Source organism: Podarcis raffonei, chromosome 2, assembly GCF_027172205.1.
Source record: "Podarcis raffonei isolate rPodRaf1 chromosome 2, rPodRaf1.pri, whole genome shotgun sequence".
NCBI lineage: Eukaryota > Metazoa > Chordata > Lepidosauria > Squamata > Lacertidae > Podarcis > Podarcis raffonei.
The window spans coordinates 50202080-50227834 of NC_070603.1; the positions used below are offsets into that span (position 1 = coordinate 50202080).

Genomic DNA, 25755 nt, shown 5'->3' on the forward strand with positions numbered 1-25755 from the left:
CCCATAGTTTTAAGACCTTACTTGTTCAGACATCACATATATATGACATATTGCGCCCAAATGCCAAGTTCCGTTAAATCATTCCGTCATAGTTGATACATTTGGCAGGGGGGAGAACGCCATTTAGTTGCAATTATTATTATTTGCCACAGGTTTTTTTTTTTTTAAATCCACATCTTTTCCAAATGTTCCACCCCAATTCTATTTATAAAATATTCTGGTTATATATTATTTAATTGTTGAAGATTTTGAAAAAGCCAACTAGTGGATGTCACCACACCCTGCAGTAATAATTTAGTGCACTTTTATATTTTATTTTATATTTTCCCCAGAAACCTTCACACAATAATTACTTTAGGTTATGGTATAGCTGCCCAAAAAATTCTGCTGTCCCCAGCCAGGGTGCAGGTTGGCCTAGGCCCTAGGGCATCCAGATCAATGTACAGTTTTTTCAAGATATGTGTATGTCATCTTCATTTTATGTGCTTGGTGTAAATATTGCTGTGTACACATAGCAGTCATCTATGCCACATAAAGTGTGAAGCTGCTCTGAATTGCAATGTAAATTATGTCTGCCAAATAAGTGTGTTTAAATTGTTTTTCAGACCCAGAGACATAAATGACAACACTAGAAGGAGAAATGTATTGTTGCCACATGGCAGGTGCTCTCTCTGTCTCTCTCTGTGTGAAATATACATATATTTTCCCTCTGTACTAGGGTGCTTTATTCCTGGGAAGAGCTTCATCTGATGTGATCTATCACTGGCATATTCCTGTTGTTCTCTTTGATTCCCCATCACTCTCTGATAAACTGTAATGTGAGCTTTCCTGCTGGCAAACAAATTAGTTTGTCTCTTTCAGATGATTGACTGCAAATATATTAAGTACCTCAAAATGCAAACTTCCAGAAGCATTCAGATCTAGCCACCCTTTGCTAAGAGAATGGTGTGTTGGTCTGAGCTGGCAGCATAGCTGTTTTTTATTATTTGAAAATCTCCCTTACAATATTAACCAATGCAGTTTGAACTACAGAACCCTCTTGCAATCATTTCAGCTGTTGAAGGGCTTTTTTGCACAACTTTTTAATGAGCCCAACCAAATATCACACAGTTCTGGGTCACAGGGATTCTTCTGTGATTAGTTTTTTTTTCATAATCTTACCTTGACCCTTTAGTTAAATGTCATGTGCCACACAATAAATGATTTATTGAAGTAATAACAGGAGAACACTGATGTATACACTGATATATTCAGAAAACTATGCTTGCCAAATAAGTACTGAATGAGGAATGTAGTGTCAGATAACTATGTTTTCCTTATTGTGAGAACTGGCAGTAAACATTAATATTAGGGGAAGAGCTGAGAACTGTGGTCCTCCAGATGTTGCTGCCATCATTGCTAGCCATTGGCCCTGGTGACTTGGGCTGATGAGGACTGGAGTCCCATCTGGAGGGCCATAGGCTCCCTATCTCTATATTAGGTGATAGCCAAAGTTAGTCTAACTCAGATTAGTTCTATTCAAATAATTTAAGTAGCTTGATTTCATTGAATCAATTCTAAGCATGTCTTAGTTGAATATCACCCATTCATCCTAAGTGGAGACATTGACCATTGGCTACCTGCCATGAAATCATGTTGTCTTTCTGTAAGTATACTGACACTGAGGGCACAATATCCACAGAGGTAGGGAATAGTACTGTTGCCTCTGACAGATATTAAGATGAACAGTAACTGGAATGGATCCATTCAGCACTTTCCATACTCAAGTGAATTGGAGAACATGTTGCAGAATCTACTCCTGACATGCATAGAGAGGCCACTGGCAAAGATTACCAGGAGCAGCCAAGGGAGCTTTACTATTTTTATGTTATTTTTCCCACCATAAAATATCACTGTGGTTTGCAAAGGAAATCTGACAGCAAAGTTAAATAATACACAACATAAAACAAAAACACATAAAACATCAAAATCCATAAAGTAGGGATTCTACTCACTCAATACACTTCCATTCACTCAAAAATAGCTCAAATATATTTATTCTGGGGTATTTCCAGATTCATCTTTTGAAGAGATCCCTAAGGTTGTGATTTCTGCATCGCAGGGGGTTGGACCAGATGATCCTTGGTGTTCCTTCCAACTGTACAGTTTATTCTTATCTAGCCTTACCCTTTCTATTATTTCTTTTGCCTATGTCATCTGTGCCAATTCTGTTTTCCCAGAGCTGCTTGTTGCTTAGGCCAGGAGTTACTGATCATGTCACTATACTATAAACTTTGTTGTTTTTGAGCATGGCTGCAGAAGATTCTGAAAGGCTGAAGTCCATAAGCCAGTGGATGATCCAGGCATCTATTTAAAGCATTCACATGGTATCTCCAAATACCTTTAGCCTTAATCTGAGAGCAAAGGCTGCCCTTTCTAGCTACCAGAAAAGTTTAAAGCTTCTCTGATGGGAGGTGTTGTCATAGAGACACTTCAGTTTTGAGCGATAGGGGTTTGATGTGGAGCGGTGACTATATGATAGAATTGTGCTATAATGTTTGTGTAAAGATTACTGCAATAATGTGTGTGACGTTCCTTGAGCATTTGAAGTTACTATATGGAGTGGAATGATTTTAAATAAGTAAATAAATTTGATAGAAGACACTGGAAATGGAAGTACCCCCAACTTCAGGAATCCCCCCCAAAAAAATCTGATGCAAAGAAAGGTATCTCCAGGCAGCCATTAGCTTGCCAGGTGTGAGCGCCTCTTGCCTCCTGAAGAGAAACTGTAGAGACCTATGACTGTCTACTCCTCGCACAACAGGAGATTAGAAAGAGACAGCAGGATTCTTCTGCCTTTATCCAGGCCTCGGTGCAAGTGAGGCAAGATCTTGTCTTTTCAAGCTCTCCACACTTGTTAGATGGCTGGCAAGAGTCTTTGGGTCTTTTCTAACTGTCACGAAGGCTTGCCAAAGGAACAAAACCACTGAAGCATCTCAGTTTATGCCATTTATAAAAATGCAAGATCAATTTTTATCCAGGATGGAATCTTTGCCTACTCCATTTTTAAATTAAGTAATAGGAAAATAAGTATAATGCAGTTCATCTACAAAAGCTGAATGGTTGCAGAATGTCATTTTTTCTGTTTATATTAATTACCGTTTTCAATACCATCTGTTTCTCCATTCCTCCCCCAAAAGCAAACTTACTTTCACAAGACCATCTTTCTTATCTAGATTTCTACATTTTCTACATTATCATTCTACCTCTATTTTTGGCCCCCTCTCTACTAAAAATAATAAATTTGCATTGCAAAGGCAAATCAATGCACTTGGCTTCACTTGGCCATACCAAGCTTTGTTTTCATCATAGTTTGTTGAACATGCCAGGAACTGGCCCACAGATGTTCAAATAAACCACAATTATTTTTATCTAATGGTGGTTGTTTGGTATTGCAGTAAGTTATTCACCCAGGAGTTTGAGAGAACAAAGTCCTTTGCAGTGCCCAAGCACTGGCAAAACACCACCAATTCTCTTAATATTGTCCAAGTGCAAAAATGGGATGGGGAACATGAACATTCCTCCTCAAATCTTCAAGCACTCTCAGCGTGCAGCAACAACAAAAAGTCTGAAGGAAGGGGTGGGGAACATGTGGTCCTCCATACATTCCTGGTCTACAACATCTGTCATCCTTGGCCACTGGCCATGCTAGCTGGGGCTGAAGAGACCTTGAGTACCACAACATTGAGATGGCTACTGGGTAGCCTACCCCTCCCTAAATCTTCCCTTCTTACCCCTGTTCCTAAACACTCCATATGAAGGGTTAACCCTTTCCTCTCAAAGCTCTTCAGCATAATTCCTTTCACATTCTGGCCACTCTTTGAGTAAAGATACACTTTTTCTCCAGTACTACAGCTTTGCGGTTGAGCATGAGCGATTGGGAAAACAAAACAAAAACGTGCTAGTAATAGCTTTCTAACTTAGGGTAGAAAGAGGAGGATACGGCTAAATCAACCCATATATCAGTGTATACCTTGGTTTAGGAACAGCTTAGTTTATGAACAACTTGGATTAAGAATGCTGCAAACCCGGAAATAGGTGTTTTGGTTTGTGAACTTTGCCTTGGAAGCAGAACATGTTCCGCTTCCTGTTGAGTGTGTTCCATTTGTAAATTGAGTCCCCCGTAGCTATAGGAAAGCACACCTTGGTTTAAGAATGCTTTGGTTTAAGAACGGACTTCTGGAACGGATAAAGTTCGTAAACCAAGGTACTACTGTATATAAAACCTTGTATGAGTGGGTCTGAGTGTCAGCAAGGACTAAGGAACAAGGCAAAGAAACACATTTGTCTTTTGATTGTATTCTTGTTACACTGTTGCAGTTCACATTTAGCTATGTATGTATGATCTCTGCCTGGTATGGCGATTTATAATAGCGCTATAGTGTTTTTTATTCTCCCGGCAGTGGGCGATATAGCTTCTTAGATAATGGATCTTGCTATCTTCCTGTGAAGAGGAGGCAGGGGACAGATGGAAGTGTGTTTCTGATTGCTGCAGCTGGAGTCTTCATCCTGAGGGAGAGAAACTTGGGGGAGGGGTGCTGCTTGCTCCATCTGAGTCCTAATTGCAGAAAGCACAGCTGAGAAGATGGGCAGGTCTCGGAGGCCCCACAGGAGATGATGGAGGGTGCTGGTGGTGGTGTCCGAAGTACATATTGTAATATTGGTGGTGAGTGCTAATAGAGCAGACTGAAAGCCAGAGTTAGAGGAGAAGTGAGTGTGCATGGGAATGCCCCAAGGGTGAAGGTGAGGTAAGGGGGAATAAAACACTGCCTAGAGGGGTTGAGTTTCAGTTAGGTGAGCCAGAAGATGGAAGGCCAAGTGTTAATTTCCAAGTCATTGTAGTGTAAACTGATTCTGAGCAAGCACCTCAGTGGAATCAGGAAGGTGTTTTGGCTTTTCTTTTGACTGCCACACCCCCTCCTGAGATGATGGAAACCTGTACTATTTCTGAGGCCTCTAAGGCCAGTTGAGGCAAGTCACGTCTGCGCCAGAGCTTAAAGAGTTTTCCCAAAAGACATCTTCTCACAGAAACAATGTTTTTAAAAGGTTTCTGAAACTCAGCGGTGTTGCCTGCCACACCTAGTGCTAGTACTAGTACATAACAATGGTTGTTAATGGCTGCCAACATCACTTCAACAAAGCAAAGTTCAGTGGAATACACATTTCAGCACATCTGACTGGACAGCAAATCAAGAACATTTTTTCTATAAACTTGCCCTAGCAAGAATGTCAAATGTTGAAAGGTGGATGGCATGCAGAGTAAAATAGAATTAATTAGGAAATTGTGGTAACAGCTGAAGGTTATCAAGCTAACTATAATGTTAAGAAAGCAAGGAGTATATAAATGAGCTCTACATAAATGAGGACCAGTGGTGCAATTCAGTAAAAAGAGTCAGGAATAACTGGTGGGGGGATTGATTATGTGGTACTATAGCAGAAGATATTTAAGACATGAATGTTAATAAGGCACGTGTGTGTGTGTGTGTGTGTGTGTGTGTGTGTGTGTGTGTATCTCACATTATATCACTATTCTTGTAAATAGGTAGGTTTACTCCCTTTTTCTTTTTTGTATAGATTGTTTGAAGAGCTAATACATAATTTTATATTTTTGTGCAAGTTTCTCTTGTATGAAATTATGATTAACTTTCAATAAATTGTAATTAATAAAGGAAAAAAGGGGAGAGTGGATTATTGCAGAAATATTTTAGTGGAAAGTGAGTGGTTTTTGAGAGGGAGACAATTAGGTTAAATTGTACAAATGCTTACGTTGAACATACATCCCTTATTAGATATGGATAGAAGCACCAAGGTTCCTTTAAAAATATTTTCCCCAGACAGCTGATCTGGAAAGGGATAACTTCTCAGTGGACTATGAAAGGAGCCTGTTGCCAGGCAGAGTAAGTGGGGCAAGAGACGACCAGGAGAGCCCTATCATTGTGAGTCGTTTTCTTTTGCAGGGGGGATAGGCTTTCCATACATTTTTGTAGCCAGGTGGGGGAGCAGGGATAGAGTGGTGCAACAATTTAGAATTAAGCCATGACATAATAACAAACTACAGTTTGTAGAAGCTGAGATCCACAACTTGCAGCCATGTGTGAAAAATTCCTTTTCCTACTCAGCATCTTTTCAATCCCTTTCAGTATGTCCATTTACCAGCTCAAGAAGAAGAAGAAGAAGAGTTTGCATTTCATATCCCACTTTATCACTACCCTACGGAGTCTCAAAGCGTCTAACATTCTCCTTTCCCTTCCTCCCCCACAACAAACACTCTGTGAGGTGAGTGAGGCTGAGAGACTGCAGAGAAGTGTGACTAGCCCAAAGTCACCCAGCAGCTGCATGTGGAGGAGCAGGGAATCGAACCCAGTTCACCAGATTACAAGTCCACTGATCTTAACCACTACACCACACTGGATGATTCAATCCGACTCCTAGTTCTGTAATGTTCCCCCTGCCCAATCCTCAGAAAGCAAAGTTTGCCTTCCTCCTTTGTCAATTCCCACAGCACAGACTTCTACCTTCTGCTAGTCACCTCCCATCTCCCTGTCAGTCTCTCCCATGTCACTGAGACCTGGATGCACTGCTTGGATGCAGCCCATTTTTGGAATGGCTATTTTATGTTCTGGTGGGATAACATCAGGAACATAATACCCATGGTTTCAGATGTTGGTTTGTTGGCCCCAGAGATAGTTTGTAAGCCTGGTTTGGCTAAGATGTAAAACAAGCTAGAGTTAAACTAAAGTAAAAAATCCATAGTTTGGTCCATGCATACTTTTCCTGTGGAGACAACATTGGGAAGCCTTAGGGCAAAATACACTGTGGAGAAAATTTCCTTTCTTAATTTTAGTATGCTTTGTCTATTGGGATAGAAGGGCCATTATACTGTCAGTTATTTAACTGCATGACTTTGTGATGAACTCGCAAATATAATTATTTAAATAAATAAAAAATAACCATGAATTCAAATGAGGTTTCAAATAAAGGGAAGAAGTGACTAAAGAATGATGATTCATTCTTTGTACATCATTATGGGAATAGCTTCCTCGCTGGATACCTTCTAGACTGAGTCAGTGAGCTATATATTTCAGAAAATGGAGGGGGAAATAGGAAAGGCAAGAAAACAAATTAGACTACATAAATAAAAGGAATATTGCTAGTTAAATTCTGTTTGCACCATTAATTTAACATCTGGAGTTTCTAAACATGTGCTGGAAGTCAGTTTCTTGATGACTACGTAGCTATTATGTAGATTTCAAAAAATATATAAGCTAATTCTACCTATCAGTAAAAGCTTACTAACAAGGTTTGTGAAGGAATTGCTTAAGGTAATCTGAATGTTAGTTATCATGCAATATGCACTGAGGTATTTGTATTGATTCATTTGGAATGCCAAATTTTCTCAATTTCTAAAGGATTTATTGTTGTTGTTTAGTTGTGTCTGACTCTTCGTGACGCCATGGACCAGAGCATGCCAGGTACTCCTGTCTTCCACTGCCTCCCGCAGTTTGGTCAAACTCGTACTGGTAGCTTCGAGAACCCTGTCCAACCATCTCGTCCTCTGTCGTCCCCTTCTCCTTGTGCCCTCAATCTTTCCCAACATCAGGGTCTTTTCCAGGGAGTCTTCTCTTCTCATGAGGTGACCAAAGTATTGGAGCCTCAGCTTCACGATCCGTCCTTCCAGTGAGCACTCAGGGCTAATTTCCTTCAGAATGGATAGGTTTGATCTTCTTGCAGTCCGTGGGACTCTCAAGAGTCTCCTCCAGCACCATAATTCAAAAGCATCAATTCTTCGACGATCAACCTTCTTTATGGTCCAGCTCTCACTTCCATACATCACTACTGGGAAAACCATAGCTTTAACTATACGGACCTTTGTTGGCAAGGTGATGTCTTGGTTTTTTAAGATGCTGCCTAGGTTTGTCATTGCTTTTCTCCCAAGAAACAGGCGTCTTTCAATTTCGTGACTGCTGTCACCATCTGCAGTGATCATGGAGCCCAAGAAAGTAAAATCTCTCACTGCCTCCATTTCTTCCCCTTCTATTTGCCAGGAGGTGATGGGACCAGTGGCCATGATCTTCGTTTTTTTGATGTTGAGCTTCAGACCATATTTTGCGCTCTCCTCTTTCACCCTCATTAAAAGGTTCTTTAATTCCTCCTCACTTTCTGCCATCAAGGTTGTGTCATCTGCATATCTGAGGATATGCTTCTTTTAAACATGTTCATTATCCAACAATACAGGACCTATCTTATGAATAACCACAATTCCAGAAGCTCACCTGCATATTCAGACAATGACACTCTTCAGGCATTCTCCCACTTGCAGTTATTATCAGTTGACTGGCCCCTTTCCTTTGCTTATGTCACTATTACTGCTCCTGCAGTCTTCCATGTGCTGGAGGCTGGAATTCTGTAGGACAGTCTGTTCTACATGTGTAGGTTTGTTGTGTGATTTAGAACCTTGGAAGATCTGGGTTCATGTGTGGAGCCTATATAAGTATAAATGGCTCTCTGCTACAGAAGCTATCCCTCCAACTCGTAAAGGCTAATAGGAACATCAGAGTTAGAACATTTGTTCCTGCCCTCCCCTATTGCATGAGGGTCAGAACAACTGAAGAGAGCTAATTATGTTGATGAATGCATATGCTGAAATGAAATGAAAATCTTCTCTTTATATTTGAATGACACCATTGACTGCAAACGGTAGACATTTGCGAGACTGACATATTTGTCTATGACAGCAAGCTGCTCACTTAGAACTCCCCATTACCCTAAAATTATGACTTTTCTAAAATTCTAGATCTGGTCACCTGCACATCTAGCAGGAGATCTTAAGTGTTATGTGGACTGCTATTTGAGAAGAGGGCATTTCACAGCTTGCAATAGACAGCTGTGATGAGGTAAAGCGTGAATAGGCAAAATACAAATGTAACAGCTTTTCTTCATGATTCACAATTCTCCAGCTCCTATGAAATGCTGAGTCTGGAAATAATGATATAAAATCCTGTCACTGTGTTGGCACTAAAAATCTTAACAATAAATCTGTGGGCAATTAAAGCATTTTAGATGATTTTGACTGTCTCGTAGTCAAATGACTGTGGAGCCACTGTAGTAAAGAAACTTTATGGGGACTTCTTGGGACATTAGGGAGGTAGGAAAGTAGGCTTCCGGTTCTGCTCTGCCTTAATGGAGGCAGTCCCCACTTTAACTAAATTATATAATTCAGCATTTGAATGATTGACATTCATAATTGTATTATAAATTGATATTGTTATAATGAGGCTATTGGACTGTACAGTGGTACCTCGGGTAACATACGCTTCAGGTTACATACGCTTCAGGTTACAGACTCTGCTAACCCAGAATTAGTGCTTCAGGTTAAGAACTTTGCTTCAGGATGAGAACAGAAATCATGCTCCGGTGGCGCAGCGGCAGCAGGAGGCCCCATTAGCTAAAGTGGTGCTTTAGGTTAAGAACAGCTTCAGGTTAAGAACGGACCTCCGGAACGAATTTAGTACTTAACCCGAGGTACCACTGTAATTGAAAATGAATTTTAAAAAATCAAATTAAAAAAAGGAAGGTAGGAAAGTAAGAAGACAAGGGAAACCAATGTAGCCCCCTTCAGATGTTGTTGGACTGAAACTCCCATCATCTCTGACAGTTGGCCATGCTGGCTGGGGCTGATGGGAGTGGCAGTCCAATAGAGTCTGGAGGGTACCATATGGGCTACCCCTACACTAGATCTTTCCTCTACCATTGACCTAATTGCTAAATTCAATTGATATAGTGAGTTTGATCCAGATCACCACATGCATACACATTCATGCAGTTAGTGCATAAGATCACTAAAGGGACTGGGGGATCTGTCCACCTCTTCCAGTTGGTAAAGGAATATGAGTCCTTGATTAAGCTGTGGAGTGGCACTAGAGGAGGATGTGAGAGGTTTTTACAGACACACACCCCATTCCTTTTAATGACCATCTGCACTACCTGCAAATATGCTCATATGTGTGTGGTTGAGGAAGGAAATGTGATTCTATTATACACTATAGTATAATATAACATGGTGATGCATCTGCAGTGAATTTGCTCTAGGGTTGCCTTATTCCCAAAACTGAAAAGTTGTTGAGGTTTTTTTGGGAACATCTTGCAGAAAAACCATTCGTTTTGGGGCTTTTCTTATATATGTATTTTTTTAAAAAATAGAAATAGCCCATCCCTGGACATATGGCAACCCTATCAAACCTGATGTTTTTATATGGTTCTTGCTTCAGCCTATGCCTGCAGTAGAGGCTATTGGTTTTCTGAATTGGCTTCTGTAGACTCAAATCGCCTTTGTGACCTTTAAATGTGTGTAGATTATAAACCCTGTGGGAGGCACCATGGAATATTCTTGTTTGATACATCACCTGGCACATCCTTGATGTAATGAATGTGTAGTAATAGGTTATATATAGGGGACTAAAATGCGCAGATCTCTGCTCAACTGCTGACTTAGATGGAAATAGAGAAACCCTGGGGGCATTTTAATCCCCAAATGTGATTGCCTGATGTTAGAAAGGCTGAATCCTTCACATAAAGATTTGTCTCAGCTAGGGCCTTACTTAGCTCCACTGAATAATGTCAAACTTGAAAGGGAATAGAGGTTTGCTGATATCTTTTAGCTAAGCTGATATCCTTTTGCCTTGTAGCTTGGGTTTGCTGATATCCTCTTGCCTTGCAGTATCCAGGAAAAGGGTTTTTTTCTTTTTCAAATTGGAAGTTATCCACAGAAGGTTGTGAGGAAGTGTATCTGTGAAAATGACTTTTAACTCCCTCCACGACATGTTACGAAGTGAGCCTAGGAGTGGAGCTCAAACATTAGGAGAACCTGAAAAGCAGTCCTTGCAGTAGACGGCAGTAAGTAGTATGTGTTCTTTAACAGCCCTGAATACAGACAATGTAATTGTTATTTTGATTAAGACCCTTGAGGTTGCTATCACTATTTTACTGCAGTGACAGGCTGTTTCTTTCCATGTTTGCTCCGGAGAACTGAAGAAACTCCCACTAATTTCATAGAGACTTCCTGCCATATCAGTATGCTTATGACTGCAGACTAGCGAACGAGGGTGGTATTCAGCTGTGTGAGCAGAACATCTGCTTACACAACAGAACTCCCCCTGTGTGTGCTCCATGCCATGAACAAAATGGATAACGTCTGTATGGTAGGAAGCTGCTGCATGTTCAGCCTCATGTTGTATAAAACTGGACGACATATATTGTGCTGCCTCTTTAATGAGACTAAATGGAAAAGTTCACTGAAAACATAAGCTAGAAAAAGGTATTAATTTTCTCATTTCAGAGCACTGACACATTTTTTGTTACATTGGTTAGCCAGCAACAGCCAATTCCCAAGTGCCTGAGAGATTTCTTCTGGAAATTTTCATGTAATTTATCCTCACCAGTGAACTTCTATGAACTTCTATACATGCACTGTCATTCTGAACTTACAGGATTCCCCAGCTCTTAAATAAAATCTACATTTTAAATAACAGGCTAGGGCATGAAGAAAGGAGGATTTGCTAATAAATAACATGCATGCCAAAGCAAAAACACAATTTAGTGTTTGCTGTGCTGCTCATTGGTAACACCCCCCCGAACATGGTTTATTTACCAAGCTTAGCTTATGATTGTGCCATGTTTCAGCATTCCTGGAGCTTTTACATGCCTACATCTCTTTTTTAATTCATTTATAAATTATACTTGCATAAAAATTATTTCTAGGGAGAAAAGGTGAAAGCGTGACTCTTTTCTATCTCTAAGACAAGCTTTGTTTGAGTAGTCACACACCTGACTCATTTAAAAAGCCGTAGCATATTCTGCAGTATGATGCAAATCGAACAAATTAAAATCATACAAATTAAGCACTGAACTGTTTGGGGGCTGGATTTATGTCAGCTGATGTTGGGATATCACCCAATATAAAGACCCACAGTTTCAATATCCATTTCTTATCATCATGACTCCCCCAATTTTCGCTCAAATCACCCCTGCACACCTTTAAAAAATAAAAGTGTGAGGGTGGGGAGGGAAACATCACAAAAGGGAAGAGGGTTGAGTATGATCCTGTGTGAGAGGGAGGGAAAGTTCATTTTCAGTGCCCCTAATAACTAACTGAACATAAAAACACTCCCATTTAACTGTTATGGGGAAATGTCAATCTATCAGGATGGTCATGCATTGTATTTGTACATGATTTAGTAAGTCTTGTTTGAGTACTTGGTACATTGTAAGGTTCTGTAACGTACAGTACTTTTTAGGATGCAGAGTGAAAATAATAATACAATAAATTTCCCCCTCTTTTGTGTACTCTGCTGCCTAGTGAATTTTCTTGGTGTGTAGCGATTGTCTTTTTTTAAAAAAAAAAATCTTTAAGAACATTACTTGGGCTACTCGCTTGCCTAGACGCTGAACTTACTACCTATCATTATCCCTCATTACCTGACCTACTCAGCTTTTTCTTGTGCAGCTGCCTATAATGGGTGATTTCTCTGAGCTGTGCTGTCGAGACATTGTTATATTTCATAGAGGGGAGAAAAATTGCACTTCTTCAATCGATAGCATTGCCATGGGGACTCCTGCAAAAAAAGTCTCTTCTCAGTTTCTCTGCGTTGGTGTCCTTTGGATAACTAGTTTAAAGTGGGGCCAGGTTGTGGAGGAGGCCTGAAGGATATTGCCGAAGACTCTTGTAAATTGCCATGCTGGTAAGCATAAAGGTAATAGGGTGTCAGCTAACAGCATGAGGAAGAATCTGAGAGCAAACCACAAAATTAAGATGTGATGGTACTGGCCGCTGACAGTGCACTTTATTGGATAAAGGATAGACTGTGTCTGAACGGAAATAGTGCAGGCAGATGTTCCAATGAGCTAGGCTGTCCTTTTGGATGGATGAAAATACCAGCCTTCTTTTCTTTTTTCCTTTTCTTTTTTAATGGCACAAAATGCTTTCTTCCAGCTCTTCATTACATTTGGGCAGCTAGCAATTTATTTATGAGAGCAGGAAGTGTACTTGAAATAAAGCCCTTGTTGCAAAAGAAACCAAGTAAATCAAGGAATACTGGATGCCAGAAAAGAGCATAATGCTTAGCAACAAGAACACCATGCCTGCTGCTTACTCCAGTTGCTGCAGAATGAGTTCGGTTGCTGTCTGGCCTTAATTTTATATATCGGTGTGCATTCCTCTTTCAAATTCAGCATGAGGGAGTGTTCTATCAGGACAAGTGTATCTACACCATGGCATTTGTGAGGGATAATCTCTTGCCCTTGTGAATGCTCTGGAGGGGAAGAGAAGGTTCAGCCTTCCTTCACTCTGCAGACAGCCATTGCAGGGGATGTAAATCAAGGACTGGACTGTCACTAGGACTCATTTTTTGCCTTCCCTCCTGCAATTGTTTCAGAGGGAAAGGGGTAGCTTATTATCCTTGCCCCACAAATGGTTGTTGGAAAATGTTTTGAACTCAGTAGCAGCCCTGCCAAAGGAAATCATGTGTCTGAGTAAATTTCTCTTCCCACTGAGGTTGCTTCAGAGGAGAAAGCACCAGAATCCCTCTTTTCCAAAGCTGCAATTCAACTCATTTCCTCCTAACAACACAATTCTCCCCTTGTATTGCAGCTCAAGGATTGCAACCAAGGTGTTCCCTGCCAACAGAAAGAAGCATGCATGTGACAACTCTTGCCTGCCATGTTTTTTAGAGAGGTGGGGAGTTGAATGGAGATGGGTTCATTTCTATATCTCTGTGTTTTCGTGCAAGGGTAGGACATTTTGCTAATGTATAACTAGTGAAGAGGATGGTTGATTTGATTAGTCCACAAGTAGCCAACATGGTGTCATCCAAATGTTGTATCATCATTGACAATTGCTAGGGATAATGAGTTTTGCAGTTTATAACATTTGGGTGACACCATGCTGGCTATCCCTGGATTAGTCACATAGGTTCTGGATGGCCAGTTGCTAGGGCCCATGGTGACTAGAGGACCTACTTGAGTTGACATCATTTTCTCTAACCAAGAAAGAAATCCTGGGGTTGTAGTGAATATGTCACTGAAGATGTAGAACCATCGTACAACATTTTGGGATACTTGAGGATTCCAGTCTTTTCAAATTCCAATATGAAATGACATGATCTCATGTGCAGACCAGAATTTTACAATCCACTGGGTAACTCCTTCTCTAAACATGCAATACATTTTCCAGCAGGATCAAAACACTCATTTAAGTACATGTTTTAAGAGAAAATACAGATTTAAGTAGATAGTAAAATATATATCTTTAGCTTTCTTTCTTTTTAAAAAAACCACAGTTTACTGTGAAAAATGAAAGAAATTATGGATAAAAACATGGGAAAGTGACACAGAGCAGAAATTGACAGATTCACATATCCCTAACAGCAGCTATGGAAAAGGTGAATTCTATGCTAGGGGGTTATTAAAAAGAAATTAAGAAATACAACTCCAAATATTATTATAATGTCGCTATAAAAATCTGTGTTGCACTCATACTTGGGATATATTTTAATGAGATTTAGACTTTAATTTTTAGGCTATTTTCATTGAAGTTTGTTTTTCTTGTTGCTTTACTATACTTTGTGTATTTTTACTCTTCTTATAGATTTTTAAGAGGTTTTATAGAAAGACTGGATATAACTATATCATAGTTATATAACAATATATAATAGTAGGAAAGGGCTACTGCCTTCATGCCCTGTGTGTGGGTTTCCCAGACGCATCTGACTTGATACTGTGTGATGCTCAGCTAGATGGACCTGTGAACTGATCCAGTCAGAGGGAGGGTTCTTAGGTACTAGCAGTCTTTTTTCAGGGGGTACTTAAGGGTATGCAGGACTGGCTACTCTTTTTGTTGTTGTTAAAAAGTGTGACACTTACTGTACCAACTTCATGGCGAGTACTGGCACCTATTCTAGATAAAAAGCACTGGATACTGGTAAGACACTGCCTACAATCTTCTTGGTTCCTCTTTTTGATGCTGAAGTGCACATTCAAATTGAAATAATGTTATATAGGTCATGCTGTTGAGAATGATATATGTAATCAATATAAAGGATTTAATTGTGGGTTTCTCCAGAAACTGACATCCTGATGAGTTTGTACATTTAGTTGATCAGAATAGGGCTTTATATTCAGAGTCAGGATCAGAATGATTTGGCAGTGAAAGGACGTTTCACTCCCAGCTCCAGGGCTGAGTTTCCCTTTTTTTTCCTGGGTAATTCAAGTCATACTGAAGCTATCTGGAAGCTTGTAAGTATGGTGACTATCCACTTCCTGTTTCATGAACTGGATTGATAATTGAAACAAAAAATTCCTTCCAGTAGCACCTTAGAGACCAACTAAGTTTGTTATTGGTATGAGTTTTCGTGTGCATGCACACTTCTTCAGATACACAATTGATAATTGGATTGATAATTGTCATGGTCTCAGCCTTAAGCTCAAAGTAGGAGGAGGATGACTTTGCCGAGTCCAGGGCTTCTGTGTACCACTAGTTGAGGAATTGGTCCAAGATCCTGACATTGAACCTGAGGTTAATGTTCAAGAGCTTGCACAATCTAAGCCAGGACCCTCACGAATGCCTCCCCACAGTCCAGTCCACCTGCACAACCAAGTACCTCCACTGCACTTAATCAACAGTGCACGAGAGCACATTGAGCAGACTGCCACAGAAAGGAGAAGTATTTACTTCCAGGCCAGTTGGTTGGCCCTTTCAGGAGAAGCTTAGGATGAGAGACTAAATAGAGGGACTCCAAACTTTGTCAGAACAAGATGGTTGTTTAGGGCTTTCAGTGGTGTTGCCCTTTCTCGTGCAATTCCAAAGACAGCAATGACTATGTTGTTATATGAAGATCACTTCCAAATCTTGGATAGTATGTAAAAACTGCATATGCTGGGAGGGACGTTGTTCACAATGCAAAAATGACTGAGAATATGTCAGAGGACTCTGCATATTTGATGCACACAAGTAATTTGTATGTGGCATTTCCAGGTAAATCTTGGAAACAGGTAAATCATGTAACTGGTATTTATGTCAAATAAATTAGTGGATTCAAATCTTCAGAGTATCTTCATTTGTACATTCAGAGTTGGGAAAAGATTTTCCCGACTTTGAAAAGTCACTTTAGATACTTTCTGGATTATATAAATCCTAGCCATTATTATTAGCCTTTTGTGCATGGCTTCATCTGAAGTGTAGAATAGTCTGTTTCAAAAATAACTTGTGAAGGGAACATAGTAATTGAGGTCAGATGCAGCCACAGTCTTGATGAATTGTACACTGAGAACTGCATTAAATGGGCAGCATCCATCTGGAGATGAGTTCAGCACTAAGGGGTTTCTTTCATCCTCTCTGTGCTTTGTAGCTTGGTGATTAACTGCATATTTGTGTCTTAGAGCCCCTGTTTCTGGATACTCATCTTTATGAAGTAGAGATGTGTGTATTTCTTTATCCTCCAGAGAAGATGATTTTGTGTTTCATTATGACTTTTCCCATTCTCTTGGGCTACTGTGTAGCTTTGGGAAGAGATGCATTCTTAGAGAAAATCTATTGCCATTCATGCCACAGGAGCTTTCCATTGGTTATTGCCTGCAGTCACTGAATTATCCAACTTGAGGATACATTCATCGTCTTTTATGGGAGAAACAAGTTCATAGCCTATAGGTGAGCCTTGTTTACTGTTTCAAATAAGGTATAGTCAAGAGCCAAACAGGAAGTTGTCACCAATATAGGTTTGTCTTTGAAGGATCTAGTAAGGGGTGTGTGTGCTTGTGTGTCTTTAAATAATGAGATAGATTTTTATCTTCTAAATACATTCATTCAGAAGTTTGTCACATCTTAAAATATGTATGTATCATAATGTATCAAAATTATGTTGGTATCTCTCAGGAATGTTTGTAGCTTTTTTGTTTTCTTTTTAAGATAGTGTGGTTTTTTGTGTGTATCCCCCTCTTTTGTATAAGCATTTGTGTGGAACTGAAGAAACAAATATTTGGTAGCTGGGAATGGAAATAAAAATTGTATCTGATGTTGCAGAAAATAGGACTGGTGTACAGAGTGTATAAGCAGGTGAATATTTGGAGCCAGTATCTGAATGTATGTTAGTAAACATTTGAAGAAATTTGAAACTTTTTTTAGCTACAGGCTTTAAGATGGCATGACTGCAACAGGAAAATGAGATTTCAGGATTGGTTTGAAGTTACATGTAGGGGTGGTTGGTGGCGATTATGAAATAGGCAAAAGGAAAAAACCGAAGAGAGTTGGAAAACATAAGGAACAAACATACCAAGGTTTGTTTCTTATTGGATGTAACATTTCCTTGAATTCAGGGAGAAGCTAACTTTCAAATAGACAACTTTCCTCTACCACTCTGCTTTTCATGTCCAGACCTGCCTTCAGCATGGTTGGAATAGGCTCTTCTTTAAAAGAAATAACAAAAAGAAGAAATTGTCAGCTGTACTTGAAGTAATCGTATTTAATGTTTTCACTACTCTCAGACTTAACAAGTTTTGTTTTTCCTTTCCTTTCTTTTCGATCTCACTTATATACTGTGCACTGATATTTTTGGAGACCTGCCAACTATTATTTCAAAGTCTAGCTACACTCCTTGTAAGAATGGGGGATCTATTAAGATGATCCATCTCCAAATGGTTTCCTAAAGACTTGCGGTGGGGATTGATTCTGCCTGATATTGTTCTGGCTCCTGGAAAAAAATAGAGAAAGTGCCTGGTTCAAGCTTTCAAGAAATGAAAACGAACATGGGGACTCCTACTATTAACAAATCATTCAAATCCTTTCTCCATTTTGTATTCGTTTTCTCAAATCACAAGACAACAAAGCTACTTGGGAGTAAATCGTGTCAATTTCTTACAGAGGCTCTTCCTTGCTCATAGTGAGACCAGAACAAGAACTGTGTGGGTAGCACACTTTGCAGCAACATAAAATTTCATTCATTGCTTTTGGGGCTGCAACCATATGACCAGTGTCCTCGGATGATGAGAGCTGTAGTTCAGCAACATCCTGAGGGTCAAAGGATCCCCACACCTGTATTAAAAGCTCATTGTATATTAACCGAGTTACACTTTCCCATAGATTGGGGACAGTCCTCCTTTCACTTCTTTTATTATTATAATAATAAATATTAGTTTTCAATTAGAGTCCAATAATAGCCTCATTACAACAATACCAATTATTCAAATACCAAATTATATAATTTAGATAAAGTGGCCTCCAGCGTGCTAGATTTGATGGTTTGATGATTTTATTTCTACACTCCAAAATTGTAATTGTTTCAATTATGTTCCATTCATAATAATAATCCCTTATACAACAACTACTGGGACGCAGGTGGTGCTGTGGGTTAAACCACAGAGCCTAGGACTTGCAGATCAGAAGGTCGGCGGTTCGAATCCCCGCAACGGGGTGAGCTCCGGTTGCTCGGTCCCTGCTCCTGCCAACCTAACAGTTCGAAAGCACGTCAAAGTGCAAGTAGATAAATAGGTATCACTCCGGTGGGAAAGTAAATGGCGTTTCCGTGCGCTGCTCTGGTTTGCTAGAAGCTGCTTAGTCATGCTGGCCACATGACCTGGAAGCTGTATGCCGGCTCCCTCGGCCAATAAAGCGAGATGAGCACCGCAACCCCGGAGTCGGCCAGAACTGGACCTAATGGTCAGGGGTCCCTTTACCTTTTTTTATACAACAACTGCAATATTAATAAATTTGATTTGTGTTGACACATTAAATGATTTATAAAACTGCATGTGAGGAATTAAAACTATATACTTGTTCTTCCAGTGAGTGGCAATTATACTGTCCATAGTGTTTCTTCCTGTCCTTGCAAGATGTTATGTTTTTCTTTCCCCCGATTGTTGCTGTTATCTGTCATGCCTTGGGTGGAGCTGATATCCTATTGTTTTTTCCAGGCATTTCTCCATTGCTCCATCCCTACTTCATTGTTTTGCAACTTTAACAACAGGTGCAAAAGTTACTCTGTCCCAGGAAATAAACTGTTGTCACCATTTTTCCTCTCAGCCTGGGTAGGAGAGAAGTCTATTGAACTGCAGATGACTCATTAAAGAACCTTATCAGTTCCTTGGCAGTTCATAGACTTCTTTTGTCCTTCCTTCCAACTGAAGATATATGAGCAATTATACTTTCCATTACATTAAATTCAAAGTCCGCTTAACATTATTCAGTAAAGGATTGGGAAGAGTCAGTTCTAGGTTTCCATCATAAACCTTTTGCAAAATAGAGCTTCCCTCCCTTTTCCCCTTTTCTTTTTTTACACACACACAATTCCGTTTGATGTTCTATTCCATATTTATTATCCATTTTCTTCCATTCTCACTTGTACCAATATAATTTGAACTAACATTTGGAGGAGGGTTGCCAAATCATGAATGTAGAGAAGAAAACTTTAAATAAAGAAACAGTAGGTTCCCCTCCTCCCCACCGTCTTTTGCACTGAATGAAGTCTTATCTCAAGTTCATACCTTAAAGTCCTTGCAGTTGGTTTGTTCTACAGTTTGTGATCTCATCTCTTCTATCCCATGCCTGTACTTTAGTCCAATTAAGCTCTAATTAACAGGAGAACCGCTGCTTCCTAATGGTGGAGGGTTTTCAGCAGGTGAAGTGCTTTTGCACTCAGCGCCTCCTCCCCCTCACATTCTATGCTGGAGCGAGAGCCAGGTACCGGGATGAACTGCGAGTAAACTTGTAAGGATAATTACCCTCAATCATTCTTGTTTTTCCTTCGCCAGTGATCTCTCACTTAACCACTATGAGGGAGTAGTAGTCAAGGATTTCTTTTAAATGTTTGAAGACTGAACTGTATGTTCCCTGAACATGGAATGACCTTTAAGTTTTTCATATCTGTTGCTCTGCTCTCACATTTATCTGCAGTAATGAGGACAGCCTGTCAGTTAATAATACACTGCTCAGATTGACTTGTGGCTCTTGATACAAAATTGTCAAGGGAACAATAGTACTAGTTGGCTAGATGAGTTGAACAGGACTCTCCCCATGCTCTACATCCCAATTTAATCCCAATTTACCAATTTGCTATCCAATTTACTCTTACATTGGAAGGGGGAGAAATGGAGACCTCAGTTCAGGCAACAGTAGATGCTTTCAGAGGGGACCAGAGTGCAATAGCGTTGATAAATCCTTCTTGCCTTCTACAGGTGCTGTGCTCTCTCTTTGCTTAAGCCTTAAGTGGCCCAGTTATCCTGGGAGGTGGTTGCTGCAGCATATCACCATCTGTGTCAAATTAGTCAGCAAAGCTGCAAACCAAGGAATAAAAAGGTCACTAGGTCAGTCCTTAGACACTCTGACAGAGAGGTAAAAATTGCTCACCTTTGCAGCAGTTTGAGCACTTAATCCCCAGAGGGAGATGCTTTCAAGCGATACCATTGCTTGCCCTTCACAGTGGATACTACCTGAGGTTAACTTTAAATTCCACCTAAGGCTGCACAAAACTCTGTCAGTTTGAATTATAATGAATCATTAGTTCATCAATGATCTTCGGATTCCCTCAAGTGCTAACTCTATTTCTAGGTTAGTATATCCAACAATTTCTTCAGCTAATGCAAACCTGCAGGAGACTTTCTAAATGCTTTTAAAAATATTTGTTATATGTAACTGAAATATAAGTTCATTTCAAAACTTTAGAAAGTAATAACTTACCTGTTTCAATCTATCAAATTTTTGAAATTATTGTTAAAACAATAAGTTTTGCATAATTTTTTTTAAATCCTGCAATGAATCAATATATTGTTGCTTACAGAGTGGTGTGTACACTTTCATTCCCTGTCTTAACTCACTGATGAAAGCTAGCAAAGATTAACTGAGGTCACGACTAACTGAAATTATAATGCATCATTCTAGGAAGGTGATGAGTTCTCTTTACAATAAGTGGAGCCTATCCAGCTCTATTTCTCCCCCTCTCTCTGTGTATTTCTATTTCCTCTCTCTCTCTTTCCCTCTCTGTCACTTATTCAGAGAACATGATTCTTCCATTCATGCAGGTCAGCATTCCATCTGCCATTCTGGGCAAGATGAAAGAGAAGGTGACACATCCCAATATTAGACGTTCCTGGGTGATACTTTTTTGACCCTATCCAGTCTGGTATATGTTCTAGGGCTAAGAAACACTTGGTAGCTTGGTCAGACGATTGAAATCCAACAGTATTTTCTTAGATTATGCTCCCCAGTATGCCCTTGTCTATTGCAGCAGTGATAGAAATGGGAGGTGGGGGAAAATCTTACATATTTTTAGGCAGATCTTTGCCCCTGACCTGAATTGTTGCATGCCCTTTTGCAGTGGAATGGTCATATCCCCGAGCTTTTCTTGCTCATGCTTATATGCTTCTGTATTTCATACGCTAGGTAATGTCAGCAACAAACTTAAGATAATAGAAATTACAAACAATTAGTGTATCCATCCTGAATTCTAGGAAGACTTTCTGGCCACTATGCTTTTTAGTATTCATGTCCACTAGTTGAAATTTTGTTACCCTTACAGAAAAAATCTATTTTGCCTTTTCTTTTTACCTCCACTTCCCAATAAACTAAATTTCTTCTTTCTCATTTTTCTTCATCGGTAATTGGAGAAGAAAAGTTGAATATGTCAGAAGCCTATGCTTCAATTCTCTGTTTTACTGTCTAGAACAGATAGAAGCAATTATTATTAGAATGACTGCTGTGTTTACTGACAGGCAGTTGCCCTCCTTAGATACTTGGGAATGCTACCCACAAAATAAAAAGCATTACTCATTTGAGACATCTCATGGTTCTGGAAAGGATTTTGGAGGCTTGTTCTCCCAACTGTCTTTTAAGTTAATTACAATCTCTGTGTGTAAAGTCCATAAGGGCTAACTCAGTGACAAGAATGAATGTGAGCCAACAATATGTAATTCCTGATCTATACCTGTAAGCACTAGACCACATAGTTGCTAGCTCAAAAGCATTTACTTATCAAGACAACTTTCAATCTCTTATTTGACTGTGCTCCAAGAGAGCTTGTAATGACAATGCATCAAACTCTCCACTTAGAGGCTGATGCTACTACTAATAAAACAAGCAGCAGAATTCCTAGTGGGTGTAATAGAGCAGAAGCACTAGGTTCTTAGCTTTATGGTCAACAATACAATTGAGCTATCGGTGGTTAGTCTTTCAGGTATCAAGCATGAGAGGTGTGGACAACCAGAAGTCCTTTTCTGTATCTCTTGGTGGGTCAGCTGTTAGAAAATACTGGAATGTTGCTTCTTTGATACCCCCAGACAGGAAGACATCACATATTTTTCAGTAGATTTTGACAAATTCAAAAGCCAGCTTATTCTGTAATGAAGCTTCTGCAACAGAATATAAAATGCCAGTGCTTCACTAACAAATACAGGCATGATGTTAAAGAGGAGCAAGCCTTCAGAACATGTGCTGTGCTGCAATGCAGAATAAGAATTGTGTCTGTTCAGAAGTTGTAGTTCCTTTTGAAAGTCTTTGTTGCTCCTGTAAACAGAGTACAGCAGGATCCCAACTTCCATTCTTGACCACCTGTTGAGTTGTTCACAAGGAAAGCTTTTACAAATCATCAGTTAGTTCTTCTGTTGGTGTAAAAAAAAAAGAAAGCCAAGAGTAAAGACAACGAGTTGATAGGAGCTTCACAGATTAGCGTTGTTTAGCTAAGGTAGATAGAAGCAAGAACCAAGAATGGGAAGGGGGGGGGGTAGATTTCTACGTAAAGTTAGAAATGACTAGAAATGACTAAAGGTGAGCTTCAGCATCACATTATGTTGCATACTCTGTCTGCATAAGCATATTATCTTCCTCTCCACTGTTCTGCAGACTCTCCCGCCCCACCTGAACCAATTTTGGGGGGCACAAGTGGGAGGAGAGTGGGATAGCCCAGTTGCACAAGCAGAAGCTGTTGCATATGTCTTCTGCAAACAGGGTTCTTTACCTAATCCCTAAGGGTGTATGAGCTTTGTGAGAGATTTGAAAGATTGGTGATGAATCTATATTAGCACTTGCTGGTTGGTTAGGAATAATCTGCAGTTCTTACTTTCTCTATTTACCCCAACATACTCACCTTGATGCCAACAATAATATTTTCCCTTAAGCTGAGTACAATTATTATTGCTGGTTTCTGCCTGAAGGATTTACTTGCATGCATTAATAGAGTGGCTATAGCAACCACAGACTGCTCCAGCATGTTGGGGACACCATCCCGTGGTATCAATGTTTTGCTTATTAGCCATTGAAATAGTTTTGGGTCCAAACTAGATGTGACAGAGTAGTGGCATGTATCTTATTCATAACCAGAGGTGAATGAAACAATTTTGGTTTATCTATCATTTCCCGCCTTCCTTATTCCCCTCCCAATTATAAGTTCAGTCCTCCATCTTTCTGTGATTTTATGTTTTTTAAAGTCATCATATTCATCAGCATTTTAATGCAGTTTTCATAATATATATTTTTGTGAACACCATCTTGCCTAATATACACATTTTTGCAAGCAATCTACCGCATATAATCATTTTTGTATAATGTATTTTTGTATGTTATTTTCATTAACATGTGTATTTGGGCACTTTCCCCTAATATATGTATTTTTTAATATGTTATTTAGCCGTAGAACTGCGCTACAAAATTTGTAGAAGTGCAAGTTTTGAGGTATAGAGGAATTTCGGTTCACACATTGTTTCAGAAAGTGTGAATTAGATAGGGCAGAATCAAATTTCTCCCCGATCCCTATTCACACCTGTCCCTTTCACATAAAAGCTGGGATGAGTGGAGTGTACCTAATATCTAAATAAAATGGAAGAAGTGTTTGGCAGAGAGCTCCTTCTCCCATTCCTTCAAGCAACTTTCTCTCCTGACCAGTTCATTTCCTGCAATTTTGGACACTCCTGCATCTTCCTAGTAGTGATTTCTGCAAACATGATGCACTACATGGAGACTGTTAGGAGTGCATGCATGGTGGACTGCTAATTGTGTCAAGATACACTTCTGTAGTCACCTTGGTTGGTCATTCTAGTGAACCTTCGAACTTTCATAGCCCAAGCTGATGGTTGACATTCATCTGACTTACACAGCATGACAACTCAGCTAATAGCATCATTTTTACACCAGAGCAGCAACACTTTAAAGCCAAGATTTCCTTTTACATACTAATTTTCCATTTTCTATTAAGAACCCCAAGGCAGGATGTGTCAGGGAAACTTCCGAGTGTTAATTGAAATGGAGTTTGTAATTATTAGGTCAGCTTGGTCCAGTCAAAAGTGATTTAATATTTCATTTTAAATAGTCTTGTTTTCTTGAGCCACAAGAAAGCATTAGTCAGATGTTAAGTAAACATATGTCAGTAATATATTAAAAAGTAGGCTACACAGCTGACAGTTCACATCTTAAATTGTCTAGTGCAAGAAGGAATGTGCAGATATTTCTGTGATGATAGCTTTATCTTTCATCCTCAGATAATGCTCTCCAATGAAATAAATGCATTTGCAAAAATCCAAATCAGCATTTAAAAGTAACAATATTTTTAAAAATGAAAAGGTTGACCTAGACATAATAGGTAGGTGTAACATTGTGATGCCTGGAGCTTTGTAATTCACAGTGGCTGGTTTTCTATATCTGCATGCAATGAGAGTTACGTCAGTTTTCCCATTATGTGAAAGATTTGTTCTAAGCAGCATGTAGAATAACAGGTGTTGAGCCACAGGTTAACACTAATGTGTTTATGATTGTACAGTTCAGTTATATTAACATATTTAATCTTTGTGAGAGAGTTAAGAGAGAGGGGAGTGTATGTTGCTAATAATACTGGGAATTAACAAGCTCCCTTTCTACCTTTGGCCCAGAAAGTTTCAGGCTGCAATCTAGAGCCTACGGCCTGCCGATCAGAAGGTCGGCAGTTTGAATCCCCGTGATGGGGTGAGCTCCCATTGCTCGGTCCCTGCTCCTGCCAACCTAGCAGTTCGAAAGCACGTCAAAGTACAAGTAGATAAATAAGTACCGCTCCGGCGGGAAGGTAAACGGCGTTTCCGTGCGCTGCTCTGGTTCGCCAGAAGCGGCTTAGTCATGCTGGCCACATGACCCGGAAGCTGTACGCCGGCTCCCTCGGCCAATAAAGCAAGATGAGCGCCACAACCCCAGAGTAATCCATGACTGGACCTAATGGTCAAGGGTCCCTTTACCTTAAGCCCCACTGAATTCAAAGAAACTTGCTTCTGAGTAGACATGGTTTCAGTTGTACTGGAAGAGTTGTACCCAGGAAACTCATTCCATTAAGGAAAGGATTTGCATTTTGGCAATGGAACTTCCCTCTATCCTTTCTCTGAATACCTCCTAAATTAGATTTGCTATATGACTGGCAAATCCCAGACATGTCCTCTATTGGGGGCCCAACATGCGCATCTAGGGGAGATTTTTACATTTTAAAGAAGGAAATGTTGGGGTTTGGGAGGTATTTATTTATTCATTTATTTACGCACACTTTTTGGTGTGCCTGCTCAACTCTATCCCCAGCTCAGGCTGGCAGTGGCTCGGGCTGACCTCTTTTTTGCTCTTCAAGATATGGCAAGACTACCTAAATCTGTTCTGGGGTTTTCCCCAACCCTCAAGAGCAGATCTGGGGAGGGCATGGAGCATGAGGGAGGGAAGGATAGGATAAAAAGTTATGT

The 25755-nt window shown here is 39.8% G+C and overlaps 1 protein-coding gene and 1 long non-coding RNA gene across 10 annotated transcripts in view; one reads left to right on the forward strand and one right to left on the reverse strand.

Moving 5' to 3' along the window:
- Positions 1 to 8337, reverse strand: part of LOC128407761 (uncharacterized) — a 67473-nt gene extending 59136 nt beyond the window's left edge. The window contains exon 1 of the long non-coding RNA XR_008328888.1: positions 8313 to 8337. This is a non-coding gene — a long non-coding RNA (uncharacterized LOC128407761). The remainder of the gene's footprint in view (positions 1 to 8312) is intronic.
- The window catches only part of KCNIP1 (potassium voltage-gated channel interacting protein 1), a 546638-nt gene that overhangs the window by 200609 nt on the left and 320274 nt on the right, over positions 1 to 25755 (forward strand). The gene's annotated exons all lie outside the window — the stretch shown is intronic.